We start from the raw sequence: 16,262 nt of genomic DNA on the forward strand, positions 1-16,262 counted from the left end.
CAAACACTTGTCCCCAGAAGACCAGTGGTTCTCTACCTATGTATTTTAGTGTGCTGCTCATCCCCTTCTTTCTTACCTATCAGCTGTGACACTCTTTACCCATTATCTCCCACAAATGTTCAGAATATGTTTAATTCAGTATTTTTTCAAATAAATGAATATGTTTTTTTAAATTCAAAACATCTTTTTACAATTGCCATTGAAGGAGGAATTGACAAGCTAAGAAACTCCCTCTAGGCCCACCTTGTTCCCATCTTGTTCTGGGAAGCGAAGATTTTAGGGTCCAGTGTTTATGGTAAACATCTATTCCAGGAACAAAATTAATGTACATCAATTCCAGTAGCTGGCCTGTTTACAGAGTCCAGTGGTCACCAGGACGCAATAGTTAGTCACCTACACCCAAAACAATCATAAATATACTTATGAATCAACTAAATGTCAAACTAAATGTTATCCAGTCATGAGCCTGTAGCTGTAAATTGTTTGTACATGATTATAAAAGCTATGTAAAATCTTTGGGATCTCTCAGCGTCACTGGCAACGAGTGCGTGGAGGTCCGGGTTCGAACTCATAATAAATGACCCATGCCCCTTTGTTTTGGCCTTGGCCTCTGGTGGTTCTTTCAGGGTCCCAGGAGTTCGGGTACAACATTTGGTGAGTTGGCTGGGAACCCCCAAGCCCACTCAGACACCTGGTCACCGGGTCTTGGTAAGTAGGCCTGCTTCGTTCATCTCTGTGCATTGTATTGTCTGTTAATCTGGGTTGGTTGGCAAGAAGTCCTGGCAGACACGCTAAAGGACAGCAAATGGAGCCAGTGGGATGTTGGGGACCGACTGTGGGGTCAATGACCTTGGACCTGACCTTGGACCTACACAACTGTATACACAAGGAAGTAACTCTTATCATGATGACTTTAAGCAATGTCAATCAGTTCTTATCATGATGACTTTAAGCAATGTCAATCAGTTCTTATCATGATGACTTTAAGCTATGTCAATCAGTTCTTATCATGATGACTTTAAGCAATGTTAATCCTTTCTCAATTATCCTATATGTGATTTGTTTACTATTTTGTATGAATGTAGCCTCTGGCAGTTCCCTAGTTTTAAGAAGAGTATTTAAGGTCGGAACTTAAAATAAACGACACAGTCTTAGGCAGCAGTCTGGAGCTCACAGACTTCTTGGACCGCTGACTTGGGCTGTAGTCCTCCCGAACTCCATCTGTTTGTCTCTCTTCTATTTTTTCCTAGTCCTTGCCCCTATTTCAGGAATCCCAATCCGCGAACCCTGGTTTGCTGCCGGCTGGCCCCGGCAGTGGGAGATGTCCCTTGCACCATTCTGGGGGGCTATTGTTAGGAAGGCAGTGCTGCAACAGTCCCTCTGTCTGATAGTCTCACCCAGGCTGTGTTGGGGAGCTGCTGTTAGGATGGCGGTGCTGTGACCGTCCCCCTGTCTAACAGTTCCCTTCTGGTTACCAGGCTGGGCGAGATGGGTATGTTGTTTGTGTTGTTTGTCTGTTTAAGTGTTCTTTCCTGTTGAATGATGTCTTGTGTCACGTTAACTGCAACAGCTAAAATCTTGAAGGTTTACATCTGGCTGATGCTTCTCTGAGTGACCAGGGAGAGCAGTGAGGGGAAGGACTCAATTTGAGCATGGAAATTACAAAAGTAAAGTAGCTTACACTCTGCAGGGATACTCAGGGCTCCTTAAGTGGAGTTATTCACCCTTGCACTTTCCCCTGGGGAAGCCTCTACTGCCTTGAGCAGGAGGAGGGGGAGGGTGCGGCCTGAGGCAGTCCTCTAGGTCTTTGCTGTTTCCTTTTTAGTTTCTCTTTCAGTTTGGGCACTCCCTGCTGAGATGGGTCAGGCTCAGAGCACCCCCCACCTTGCTCTCCTAATGGCACATGCCCCCAGAGGGCACCTTCAGCCTCCCCACAATTCGGAAGGTTAGGGAGAAATTTTTCTTACCAGGATGATCTGGCCACCCTGATCAAATTCCTTACTGTTAACTTAGACTTGGTCTTGCAACATTTTAAAGGTTCCAAAGAGAAAATTTGGGGTTTACTTAAAGGTCTCCGCTTCTCTGTTAGATGTTTTTATGAATTCTTGTTTTTTTTGTGTCCTTGTCACTAAGCATTTAAAAAAAAAAAAGAAAAAAGCTTCAGCCCTGCTGGGGTAGGTCTGAAGCCTGGTATGGCTCCTCCCACTTAGCTGCGCCATCTGGAGACAATTGGTGGCAGGACACAGGCATCAGTCCTGGTTCCCTTGGGTTTAGATTTGGTCCTGTAAACTGTCATGTGAGATGGCCTAGTCAAGATTGGGAAAATGACTAGAGTCATGCTCTAGGAGGGCTAGATCTGGCACTGGAAAACTCCCATCAGATAATAATTTCAAATAAGTTGCCTTGTAAAAGTGTTGTTTTGAACCTGGTTCTGACCTGCAAGAGTAAGATTGGTAAAACTCTCTTGACACTAAAGCTTTGGGAAAATGAACGGCTGATATTAATTTTGCATGCTTTAAGATCTTTGAGTATGAATGTGTGTGAATGAGTGTGAGGGAACATTTCCAGGTTAAATTGCTTAAAATAATGTGTGAGTTTATACTTGAAAACGCAATTGGGTAAATCTAAGTCTAAACTTTAAGAAAATCATTAGGTTTGAGAGGTTCAAATATCTCAAAAGATCATTGCATTGTTTTAAAGTTTCTTAAATCTGCATTATCTGGTATTGTAAAGCATAGAGTTGTTTACATTGTAAACATTGTATCTTATTTAGCCCAGAGGCATTAGAGGAAGGCTACTAGTTTATCACCAGACTCTAATGGCAGTCTCCAGGCTGCTGCCCACTAATTTGGCCAAGGTATATGCTGTCCTTCAAGGTAAGACAGAAACTCCCTCGGGGTATTTAGAGAGATTAATGGAAGCCTTTAGGCAGTTCGCTCCCATGGATCCAGAGTCCCCGGGAAATCAGGCAGCTGTAGTTATGTCTTTTGTAAATCAATCAGCCCTAGATATTAAGAAAAAGTTACAGAAACTAGAAGACCTGGAAAAAAAAAAGTATTCAAGATCTAGTAAAAATTGCCCAGAGAGTTTTTAACAACAGAGACGCTCCAGAAGAAAGACAGATAAGAGCCACAGAAAGGATGACAGGTGGCTCAGTAATGCCCGGCTCACTCATTATCAAGGACTTAATAAGAAACCCTCTCAAGATTCTCTTCCAGCCTCCAACCGCCCTCAACCCTGCCTCTCTGCTACCCGATCCAGACTTAGCAGCCTCACTCCATGACTGCACCAAGGCCAGCGGCATGCGGGGGCTGCAGTAATCTCTATACAGAGAGAGGGGCCTCCTCACAGCTGAAGAAAAGACTTTCAAAAATAATGAAGATATTCTAGCCCTCTTCACCTCCCCGATCTGGGGCCCAGGGACTAACCACCAACCCCCGAGTACACCAAGGAGGACTTAAAATGGATCGGGAAACTACCTATGGCACAGCCTCTTGAGGGGTGGTGGAGAGACTCCAAGTGTCGTATAGTACTCCCCGAGAAGTTAGGGGACAAGGTGTTGCAGAGAATCCATCTCAGCACTCACTTGGGCACCTGGCGGATGCAAGATTTAATAAGACAAACCAGACTGTGAATTAAGGGAACGGCCGACAAGATTGACCAAATTGTTGCAAGTTGCCAAGTTTGCCAACTCACCAGCACAGGAAGAAATCCGCAAAACCCAAGGACAAGGCGGCGAGGTGACAAGCCAGGAGTCTATTGGAAAGTTGACTTTACTGAGGTAAATCCAGGGAAGTATGGCTATAAGTACTTGCTAGGTTTTGTAGATACCTCTTCAGGCTGAGCGGGGCCTTCCCCACCAAGAGCGAAACAGCGCAGCTGGTGGCCAAGAAGATATTGGGAGACATCCTACCCAGGTATGGTTTTCCAGTGACGATAGGCTCACAGTGAACCTACATTTGTCTTGAAGGTAAGTCAGGGGTTGGCTTCCATACTTGGGGCAGATTGGAAATTACATTGTGCCTACAGACCCCGAAGTTCAGGACAGGAAGAGAGAATGAACAGAACATTAAAGGAGACCCTGACTAAATTGACCATGGAGACTGGCATAAACTGGGAAGCTCTTCTCCCCTACGCTCTGTATGGAGCCCGTAGTTCCCACTTTTAAGCTGGGACTCATCCCCTATAAAATAATGGAAATAATGTTTGGCAGGCCACCTCCCATAATACCTAACCTCAAAGAGAACTTAATTAAGAATAAGAGCAATGATGATTTTGAACTTTTTTTTTTCACTCCAAGCCCTACAAAGGGCTGACCAAAAGTTCTGGCCCAAGCTAAGGGATCTGTATGAGAGGGGACCACCTCCAGTGCCCCACCACTACAGACCAGGTGATTGGGTACTCGTGAAGCACCACAGCAGGAGAATTTGGAGCCACGGTGGAAAGGAGCCTTCCAGATCATTCTGACAATGCCCACCAATCTCAAGGTGGACGAAGTGGCCTCCTGGATCCATTACACCCACGCCAAACCAGTGAACCCATTTTCCGACTTCATCAAGCCCTCAGCAGAAAAGACGTCCTGGAGGATTAATCAGACTAAGAGCAACCCCTTAAAATTAGGTTGCACCACCAAAAACTGTAACCATGCTTGCTTTCCTTTTTGCGACTTCTGTATTTGCTTGATTCAAACCCACATCAGTCCCAGCACATCACATGGGCCATTGTGAACACCACAAATGGGCAAGTTATCAATAACACAACAAGGGAGGAAGTGACACCCTCCACATGGTGGCCAGAGTCAGAGTATGACCTGTGTGATTTGGCCCCTTGCTCTTGCTAATATTGGCCCTGGTTGTAGGTCCCTGTATAATTAATAAATTAGTTGCTTTTGTTAAGGATAGGATTAACACTGTTGAGCTCATGGTAATAAGAACACAGTATCAGTCCCTAGGTGGCCAGGAATTGTGAGAGATTATTCTGATTTATAAAGCTAGATCCAAGACTGGTTCTAAAAGTATCATGTGAGAGGGAGGAATGGAGGAATGGACAAGCTAAGACCCCCTCTAGGCCCACCTTGTTCCCACCTTGTTCTGGGAAGTGAAGACTTTAGGGTCCAGTGGTCATGGTAAACATCTATTCCAGGAAAACAATTAATGTACATAAATTCCAGTAACTGGCCTGTTCACAGGGTCCAGCAGTCACCAGGACCTAACAGTTAGTCACCTACACCCAAAACAATCAGAAATATGCTTATGAATCAAACTAAATGTCAGACTAAATGTTATCCAGTCATGAGCCTGTAGCTGTAAATTGTACATGATTATAAAAGCTATGTAATATCTTTGCTTGGGACCTCTCAGCTTCTCTGGCCATGAGTGCGCAGAGGTCTAGTTTCGAGGTCCTAATAAACAACCCTTGCCCCTTTGCTTTGGCCTTGGCCTCGAGTGGTTCTTTCGGGGTCCCAGTAGTTCGGGTACAACACCAAGAGCTATGCTTATATACTGTATAGGCCAAGATGGTTGAAGCATCCACAAGACAGGACTGATAAATGCAGGGTAATCAGACTTCTGGGATAACTCATGCAGTAACTTCAGCACGTCTCTTCCTCTCGGAGAGTGGGTTCCCAGGTGGGCAGATGGGCACCGCCGTCCCTGGGGCTCCAAATCAGCCCACTCCCTTTGTCCAAAGTTTTCTGTGATTCTCTCTTCCCTTCCGGAAATCAGATATAATGACATCGTTCTTGGTGAGCTCATTTATAAGGAGGACAAACCCAACTAGACCTTGAACTAGACCACCCCAGTCATCTTTGGAGGACATGGTGAGAAGCCAGTCCCAGAAAACACAAGTAAAGGAGTGATGGCCAGGTAATGCTTAACCATATTGCTAGATATGCAAATGATTTGCCTGCAGCAAACCCCAGGCACAGACACACCCTTGTCGAGACCTACACTTCTGTAGTCACACCCTTGTCTAGACACACCCATCTCTAGACCCACCCTTCTGTGGACACAACCTTCTGGATACACCCTTCGGCAGACAACCCTTTTCTGGAGGCACTCTTCAATAGACCCACCCTTCTGGCCACACCCACTCAGCCTATAAAAGATGTGGAAGCCACAGCATTTTGCCTTTGTAGAAGATCCAGATGCAGCAAAAGGACTTTAAAGTGGTCTACTTGTGCTGAGAATCACATCCGAGCTTGGAGCTGCTCTACCTGTGCTGAGGATCACAGCTGGCTTGGAGCTGGTATATCTGTGCTGAGGAACACAGCAGAGGCTAGAGCTGGTCTACCTGTGCTAAGGATTACTGCAAGCTTGGAACTGGTCTATCTGTGCTGAGGATCACAGCAGGAGGACCTGCTCTTTGGATTTCGCTCTTGGAAAGATGGAAGCTGAGCTGGCCCGAGCCTTCCAGGAGGAGGTGAGATGTCCCATCTGTATGGACACCATGATGGACCCGGTCACCATCAATTGCGGCCACACTTTCTGTCGCCCGTGTCTCCGCCTGGCCTGGGAAGAAGCCACGACTCCGGCAAGGTGCCCTGCCTGCAGGGAGCCCTCCCAGCAAGGAGAACTCAAATCCAACGTGGTTCGGAGAAGCATGGTCTCCCTCATCCGAAAAGCCAGTCTCCAACGATTCCTGAGCTCAGAGGAACAGCAGTGTGGGATCCACCGGGAGACCAAGCAGATGTTTTGTGAGGAGGACAAGAACCTGCTCTGTCAACTCTGCTCCCAGGCTCCGGAGCACAGTGCTCATAGACACCCACTGGTGGAGAGGGTGGCAGAGGAGAAACGGGAGTTGATCTTACAACACATGGAAGCTTTGTGGACGAAGAAAGAAGAAAAAAAGAGAGATGTGGCTGACGAGAGAAATATCATAGACCAGTGGGTTTGGTTTGTGAATCTACACAGAGCAATGACCAAGGAATTTTATGCTGTGCACTACCCTGGGCTCCAGGAGGAGGAAGGAAAGATTTTAGACTTGCTTCTCAACCAAAGCAGGGTGGGTTTAGCCTATCTTCAGACAGTACAGGGGCACTTGCTCCAGAAACAAGGTGACCTAAGGAAAATGTACCGGGAGATGATGAGATGCTACCAACAGCCAGATGTGGAGCTCCTCCAGGACTTCAAAGATGCCCTGGATCAGTGTGAGTGTGTCTTGCTCTCCATGCCCCAGCCCATGGAGCCGAGGCTTAGACCACCACCCATTCTTGGGCTGGTAGAGAACTTCAGTCAGTATGGAGTGGAGGTGATCTTTGGTCCCTGGGAAAAGAGACCGCCTCTGCTGTCTGGTTACCTAAAGGCCTCTGTATGGGCCCAGGAACTTGAAGCCTCCAGGGAGAAAGGACCCGGCTACTGTGCTGCTCTTGGTGTCTCAGTCTTCAGCTCCGGGAAACATTACTGGGAGATCAGCGTGGACGACTCTTCCTCCTGGACAGTGGGATTCTTCAGGAATTCTGCAGGATTCCCTACAGAAGAATCTGAGGGCCTTGTCCTCCTCCTCTGGGTCCAAGTGCACAATGCTGGCGCCATCTTTACTACTACACCACTGCTTCATCACTACCTAGAGAAGCCTCTGGGTCGGGTGGGGGTCTTTCTGGATCTGGACAATGGAACCGCGAGTTTTGTCAATGTGGCTAGGAATTCCCTTATCTGGAGCTACCCCACTGGCTCCTTCCATGCTCCTGTCAGGCCTTTCATTTCCAGGGGCCACCCATTCGTTTAAGTGAAGAGCCTTTCCAAGTGTCCAGAACAATCTAGACAGCAGGAACGAGGACCGATCTGGACAGCACCCTGTGGCCCACCCTGGAGAAGGCTGGGTCTGCCATCGTGCTCTAATGATGGTTGAATGAGAAGAGACTCAGACTGGCTCAGGGTCTATTCTGCCATGTCCCACATCTCTGTGTCCCCTGGCCTGTGTTCTGTCTCTTGGCTGGTCTTCAGTCACCATGGAATCCCACCTCAGTTCTCCTGGGAGCTGAACTGGTTTTTGGTGTCCTAACCCACCACTGCCTGACAGAAGACCCTAAAGGTCAGCAGACCAAGGAATGGAGATTTGGGGCACCAAGGGCCTGAAGGTTCTTCCTCAGACTCCAGGTCTTATCCCTTCCCGGGCCTTGTTTCCTCCTACTCCCTCCCATGCGCCCCCGCCTTCCCTCTTACTCCCCGCTGACCTCCAAAGTAATAAAGTTCATTTTAAGCATAATGCCCAGTGAGTGTGACTGATGCCTTGATTCCGCGTGTGTCCCGCCGTTTCTGTGCTGTCCCCCGTCCCTTCTCCAAATGACAGAAACTTCCAAGCAGGTGCTTTGTGAGGTGCACAAGAGCCTGCTGTCAGCAGTGTTCCCATGCTGGGGACTGAAGGGCTTTGCGAGGGTGGCTGCAGAGAAACAGGAGGCCATCTTCTAGCACACGGAAGCTTCATGGGAGAAGAAAGAAGTAACACTGGAAAACAAAAATGGGGGCTGGTGGATTTTGTATATGAATCCATGCAGAGCTGTGACCGAGGAATTTTATGGTACTCCAGTGCTCCCCAGTATTCAGGAGGAGGATAGATAACATTCAGAAATACTTCTCAACGAAGGGAGAATGGTTTTAGCACAACTCCAGACAATGGTGGGCCCTGGCATCAGAAAAAGTATAATCTCAGTAAAGTGTATCTGGAGCTGATGACAGTGTACCCAAAGCTGGTTGTGTCTTCTTCTCTGTGTCCCTTCTGTCCTCTCCTCTCCCCACACTATGTCTCCTCCTCTGCCCTCCACCTTGTATTCTCTTCTGCTGACGGGGTTTCATCTGTATTTTTTGCATCTATTAGAGCTCATGTCTTCCCTGGTTTCATGATATTTATGTGACTGTCTTCATACACTTGTCCCCAGGAGACCTGAGGTTCTACCTATGTATTTCAGTGTGCTTCTCATCCCTCTGTTCTTACCTGTCAGCTGTGACACTCTTTACCCATTACCTCCCACAAATGCTAAGAATTTGTTTAATCTGTCCCAGCTTCCTAGATGCGGTGGCCCAGTCAATCAAGTCTGCTGTGCTCTGCTGAGCACTTCTTTGTATCCTACTCTGAGACCTTGCTGGTGCCTGGGTCTGCTTTGCCAATGCTGGCACAACATGAAGATCTAACTGTTCTCAGAGGAATGCCAGCATAACAGAAACAGCAAGATGTCATCCATTCCTGATGAATGCTTACAACTCTACTCATTGGAATCCACTTCTCTGCAGGGGAGATGATTTCTGATTGGTGTCTGAGCATCTGTCATATCTTTCTGGTTAGTTGGAAGGATCACAACTGACTTCCCTCATGACGCACTTTCAGACTCACTACAGTCAGAGAATAGGATGCTGAGTGGCTGCTGGCTCTGCTGCTGGACCCTGCATGTTAAAGCCAAGCTGGTCAAGGCATGGCTTCTCTTTGTAAACCTTGGCAAGGTGGTCAGGACCAGGTGCATTTTGGCACACTTCTTTCTCATTGTCTTTTCCCCGGAGGAGATGCCTCTGCTGAGGGAAGGTAAGGAAAACAGATGGTGCTAAAAGTAGATGCTCTGGCACAGCAGAGAGGTCCTCATGGGGCTGGACTTCTTAGTACACTGGGGAGACGGAAGCCCAGGTATTCCTGGCCTTCTCAGCACCTGGGAGCCCTTTTGACTTCCCGCTCCGTCATCTGTCTCAAAGTCATTTCTTCTCTGAGCTGGTTTAGCTCCCATCGCATGTTGCCACGGGAATGGCAGAAATCTTCAGGGGCTGATTCCTGCCTCCCCTGATCTGGGAGGCTCCAGGGAACATCTTTGGGAGGACAGCTCTCCTCCTTTTCCCTTTTCTGGTCCCATCTGGTGTTAAGACTGGATGGGTGCTAATCACCATTATTTCCCTCACCTTGGCGTGATCCACTGAGTTGCCCTACTCTATAGATGATGGACATTCGGGCTACGATCCCGGCTGACTGAGGCTCCCACCCCAGAGGGCTGCAGCTCAGCCTGGTTAGAGGAGTTTGCCGTGTATCATTGCCAGCCTGGGACAAGCCCAGCATGTGAAATGTGAAGGGTGGATAGGATCGACAAAAGCCATATAGGGCAGAGCCTGATTGGGATGCACTGGAAGCAAACACTAATATTTCGGAATAAAACCCTTGTACATTTTCGCGGCGAGACCCAGGCCGGGCCGGGTCGGCGGCCGCTGGCCTCCTCTTCCCCTTCCTCCCCGGACGGGTGACCGAGGCCACGCAGGCCGAGCGGAGGCTCGGATTCAAGATGACCAACGAAGAACCGCTTCCTAAAAAGGTTCTTCTGAGTGAAACAGACTTCAAAGTTATGGCACGAGATGAGTTAATCCTGAGATGGAAACAGTAGGAAGCATATGTCCATGCTTTGGAGGGCAAGTACACAGATCTTAACTCAAATGATGTAACTGGCTTAAGGGAGTCTGAAGAAAAACTAAAGCAGCCACAGCAGGAATCTGCACGAAGAGAAAACATCCTTGTAATGCAACTAGCAACTAAGGAACAAGAGATGCAAGAGTGTACTACTCAAATCCAGTACCTCAAGCAAGTCCAACAGCCAAGTGTTGCCCGACTGAGATCTACAATGGTAGACCCAGCGATCAACTTGTTTTTCCTCAAAATGAAAGGTGAACGGAAACAGACTAAAGACAAACTGGAACAAGCGCAAAATGAACTGAGTGCCTGGAAGTTTACGCCGGATAGGTAAACAAATCACACACCCCAGTCAAGACTTCCCTGACAGGCCCACTACGAGAACACTGCCGTGGGTCAGCCAAGTACTCGTTTCCACACCAAGACTCAGACTTTTTGAGCAAAAAAAAGCCACATTCTTAGACTGTCCAGCTTGTAATGGTTCATGAACCTTGTGTTTCAGCTTTTCTCTCTTCCTCTTCCCCTTGCTTCAGAGACCTGATTTGCCATCGGACTATTCCGAAGAAGAGGCCACCTCCGAAAAATTCCCCTTCTAGAACATGTAGACACTTGAGAAATGTTTCTGTTTGAAGAAAATAGAGGGAGAAAAAGAAGTCTTAAGTCTGTGGCACACTGTGTCTTCAGACAATTTGGAGGATTGAAAACCTAGAGATTTTTAAATCCTGAATTGAACATGTAAAATTCCTGTAAAATGTAAAAACTGGAATATTCATCGCTCTTAACCTTGAGCACCGTGACTTAGAGACACTGTATATCAGTTTTACTGATCAGACTGTGGACTTCATGATTGTTGTTGAACTACGGGTTAAAACTAAAATTAGGTGAATTTTGCTTTTAAAGGATTCACTTGCTAAGAACCAACTTTGAACAGCCATGAGAGCATCAAATAGTAGATGTCAGTACAAATAGTGCGTATATTTAATTTATTAGCTTAGGATTCTGAATTCCTCAATGGAGCCTTAAATCAATGTGGTTTCAATCAATGGTTTGTTCGCTTAATGGTTTCAAAAACTGTAGATAATCTCAACTGAGGAATGTATAAACAAGGTGGTACCAAATTTGAGCTTTAAACTGTTTGAAGCATTATATTCATTCATTTCACAACTAGATTGTATGGCTGAGATGAGATTCACTGCATTATTTTTTTCAGTGGTGAACTTAAACCCTCATCCCATCCAACAGGCACATGTTAAAAGAGCATTGTTGCTGGTGTTAATGGGGGAATGTGTTCCTTCATTGTACTTGGGTCTTTTGTATTGCACTCTTGATATTAAATTAAATGTGCCTTCAAAAAAAAAACCCTTGTACAACCAACAGCAGCTAAAAAAACTGTTTTTTCAAAGTTAAACAAACATTTACCATCTCATTCTGCAATTTCACCCTTTGATATTTATCCAAGAAAAATGCAAGCCTGCATCCACACAGACTTGCACATGAATGCTTCCACCCTGTTCTCCTAACCTTGGACGGGGTGATCCAGTTTCCTCTGTGTAGCAGACGGAGGAACATATTTGGGTGAGCCTATCATGGGTCACGGGCCCTCCCTCTGCTGAACACGGAGCACACGGGAGGCATTGCACGAACTCAGGACTGGGTTTTGTGAGGTCAGGCACACAATTGTTCACAACTGCTATGAGCATTGTGTGCAAGTCTTTGGGTGGGCATGGGTCTGTGTTCATGTAAAGGGCAGCACAGAAATACTTTTTGTTTGCTGACCACATAAGGTCTCTGTCTTTGACCTCTCCCTATATCTATTCCTGTTTGTTTTTCTCCTCTTTTGGCTTCCTTTCTTCTTGTTCTTTCTCTTCCTTTCTCTTCTTCCTCCTCCTCTTTTCCATGCCCCGGTTTCTGTTACAGTTGTTGTATGTGGACTTTGGTTTTGACATTCCTAATTGCTTTGTCTTTCTGACTGTGCAGAGAATGGCAGCTTCTGTGAGGAATAATCCCCATCAACACACTGTCGAGTCCCAAGGCCCAACCTTAGGGCATGCATGCAGCAGGAATCCTCATTACCAGTGACATTGTTTTGAGAATCATGAAATAAAGGGCATATCGTGTTTGGTTCCAGATGATGAATATTTAATTCTATTGAGCACTTAGAGAAAATGTAAAAGCTTTGCAAAAGGTCCAATTTTACCTGTTAGGGCATCTCATATGTTCTTGTTCTGGAAAGTCCTCAGATTTTTTCATATTAAATGGCTAGGGAAGGAAAATAGGTTTTAAGTCTGTTATAAGAAATTACTTGACCTTTTTTTTTGTTTTTGAGAGCGATGAATGTTAAGTATAATTGCTCTTCTCTGTGTGTAGAAAAAGAGCCCCAGAATCCAGTACTGGCAATTGGCAAAGCACATAAATGTCTGATTCTGTGCCTCTTGTTCTGGTAGTAAACGTAATCGACTTTGTTATAAACAGACTAAATAGCCTCTCTTTTAATCAGTACATTTCTCTTCTTGCTCTCAGGAACTTACAAAACTCGTAGTCAGAGCTACTTGCATGATGGACACATCATTATAAAGCTATTCCATAAAACAGGGCTACTTCCTTTTCTCTCCAAACCTCCCTGCTCGCTTGCCCAATTCACTTGTGTGGGGGGGTCGGGGCGGGGGCCCCTCTTCTGTCCCTGTCCCCTCCCTGCCTCCTGGTGCTCATGTAATCCTGATCTGTAGCTCAAAGGTGCCCACACTCTCCAAGCACTTAGAAAATTCACCCGTTCTCTCCTGCGTGTCAACTCTGCTCTCAAACCACAAAGAACCTTGAGAAAAAGGTAAATTTGTTTCAGCACTAGCGTGAAACATAAACAATTGGAACAAAAGGACACAGAAGGGCGAGACAATGTCACTGCTGGGTGGACACAATGAAGTAAGAGGGACAGGGGGAGGCAGGGGAGATGGACAAACTGGATGCAGCTGCCATCTTCCAGAGCTCTACCCTTGCTTTGGAGAACTTCTCAGTGCTTTTTCTGAAAATGCAATGGTGTGGAAGAACACGCTGGAGCTGGCAAGTGTGAGCATGGAAGGAAAGCCAACACATCTGTGATTTGGCCCTCATGGGCCACTGCTGGGGGACACTTCCTCTGCTAACTTTCCAAAGAAGAAAGCCTGGGCTCCTGTGCACCATGGGGCCTCAGAGGAGGCCTGGAGGGAAACCTCGCCAGCCTCAATGGGTATCATGTCTGAACTCATGTGTTAGGGACAGGAGAGTAAACTATACCCAGATCAAATGAGCCATTCTCACAGCCTCATTCCAGTGAATATTACTCCCGAGATGAACCCGAAAGCAAGCAATCTGATTGTTTCAAACCACCGCCTCACAAAGCTGGAGACGAGCAGCCAGCCTTGTAGCTGTGACAGAAAAGAAAGCAGCCAACAAGGGGATTTCTCAGAACTTCTCTAACAAACTAATTGTCAGTCGGTTTTCATTGCAACACATCTGTCCCTCATGGAAACAGTTTCTACAGAAGGAGAAGGAAAGCAAGCATGAAAGCAAGAAAAAAAATATAGATGCTGAAAAATGGTAGGCACCCACAAACAAAAACAGAGCCATCTCCTTGGTATAGAAAACACCGTTGACAATACCCAGCACCAATTTATGATCAACACATCGGATGGTTTAGGAACAGAAAGGAACTTCCTCTGCAAAACCTCTGAAAACTCTCAGCCACCTTTATAAGAAACACGGAAAACTTCCTCTTAGGTCAGGAAGCAAACATATGAACTGATGTGATCAGGGCTATAGCTGCAATCACAGCCACAGCAACTGCCCAAGAAAATCATTTACCTCTTGGAAGGGAGAGGCAAAACATCTCTGTTCTCCATGAATCACCCTATCTAGGGTGATTCTGAACATCCCAAAGTGTTCACAAAGTGAGAAAACACACCCATCAAAGCTATTAAAGAGAATAATTAATCATAGCTAAGTTATAAGGCACAGACATACAAAACATGGTCATATATGCTAGTTAGAAACCAAGAGGAATGTAAGAAAAGCTTATCTCTGCTCATTTGGGCGGCAGGAACACAGTTCCATAAACTGTGATAAACAACAGAGATTTATATCTCCCAGATGCAGAGGCTAGAATTTCCAACTTCTGTATAAAGTGAGGACTCAGGAAGGAATAAACCAGCACATTTTATTCTTCTACTCTGACAGTCACTTAGAAAGCTTCATGACCAGATACGTATGTGTATATGTGTGTTTTCTATGTAAATTTGTGTTATGTGTGTATATTATGCATGTGTGTACTGTGTTATGCATGTATTATGCATGTGTTGTGTGGTGGTGTATGTGTTATGTGTATTGTGTATTGTGTGAGTGCATGTTTCCACACAACAGGCAGTCCTCCGGTGGACAGCAGCCTAGTGTCCTACCACCCAATTCAGCTTTGTCACCACCCACCGAGACAGAATCAGACCACACAAGTGTGGCCGCCACTCCCACAGACTGACCCTGTTTCAGATCCATTTATGGGTAGTCAAAGGTCACCTGACTGCCGACCAACCCCAGGAAGAGTTCCTGCATTCCCCTCACAGTGGACAGATTCATGCATGGCTTCCAGAACTCAGGCTGGGGCCTGCACTTACCAGCTTATTAGAAAGGACGGACCACAGGGGAGTGGCCACGTGCAAGCTCTGCTGGGTGAGGAGTGTGTATCTCCTGTGTCCTCTCTGAGAAGGTCACTGTCCAAATGTCCGTATGTCCAGCTGCCTCACCAAGGCTTTGGTTGAAGAATACTTACAGAACTTGCCCTCCAGAGGTTACTGGCTAGTGCTGAGGGCTCTGGTCCTCCAGGTCTCAACCGCCTAAGTCCTTCTGGTGGCTGCTCCGTCCTGAGGCCTCTGTCCAAAATAGCCTCGTCTGCGTCAATTCAGGTGATGTCCACCACACCAGTCATGGGTGATGGGGAAAAACTCCAATGGTTTCGGGAGTCAGGATCCCTGGAGACCAGGCCAGTTTCCTGTTACAATAGCACTGCTCCACAGATGGAGCCCTCCTTCCCTGGGCAGAACTCTGCAGACTCTGCCATCACTCTTCCTCTTGATGGCACTGACCCACCCACAGTGGCTTCTTGATTCAGAGGAAGATGATGGCAGTAACACATCAGCATGCCAGCTTGGGGGAGATACACCCAGATCCCAACAGTGGCAGAAGGTTTGTGCATTGGGAACCACAAAAGATGATCTTGTCAAGATGGCAAGACCCACCAAATGATCAGCAGACTTAGTGTGATCCCTTCCCCAATTCTATAATTTCAAGCTGAAAATCATACTGAATCATAGGAACAGAGGTGTCCAGTTTCCAAAACAATAGTGACAAATGTGGGAATCCTGGAAACTGAACTGTGAGGTCTGATAGGGAGAGAGACCTGAAGCACCATTCTCTGAAAGACTCAGAATGCTGGGCGGCCCTGAGAAGATGGAACAGTCCTGGATGTACAGATTCAGGTTTCCATGAAGTGTGAGTGGGTCGGGCTGGGAGCTGTCTGGAGGCCTAGGAGCAGACAAAAGCATATACAAATTTTAAGTGTCACATGTCGGTGTTTGATACTTTATTTTCTGCTTGCATTCCACTTTACCAAACTCAATAAATATACTTGTGAATAGGATGGTGGGCACCTGTAGCTGGCACCACACTTCAAATCACCTGGTGCCTCCATACCTCAGTCCCAAGGCTGGGTCTCCATTCTGGTGCTACCCCTACAGTGCCATGGCCCATCTCCCGTTACTGTGCTGTCCACTATCATGGGGCTTTTCCAGAGGAACATCTCCTTTTTCAAAACTTAATTAAAAGTTGCATGGTCCAGACTTTGGCCTATGCTTAAGGTAAACTTG

At 46.5% G+C, this 16,262-nt stretch overlaps 2 pseudogenes; both read left to right on the forward strand.

The window, feature by feature from the left end:
- The first annotated feature begins 6,384 nt into the window (after positions 1 to 6,384).
- On the forward strand, positions 6,385 to 7,725 carry LOC150068425 (tripartite motif-containing protein 43 pseudogene; annotated as a pseudogene).
- Positions 7,726 to 10,221: 2,496 nt separating this feature from the next.
- On the forward strand, positions 10,222 to 11,192 carry LOC150068426 (pre-mRNA-splicing regulator WTAP-like; annotated as a pseudogene).
- The last annotated feature ends 5,070 nt before the right edge of the window (positions 11,193 to 16,262 follow it).

The sequence above is a fragment of the Megascapheus bottae genome, chromosome 1 (assembly GCF_031878675.1).
Source record: "Megascapheus bottae isolate mThoBot1 chromosome 1, mThoBot2.hap1, whole genome shotgun sequence".
Taxonomy (NCBI): domain Eukaryota; kingdom Metazoa; phylum Chordata; class Mammalia; order Rodentia; family Geomyidae; genus Megascapheus; species Megascapheus bottae.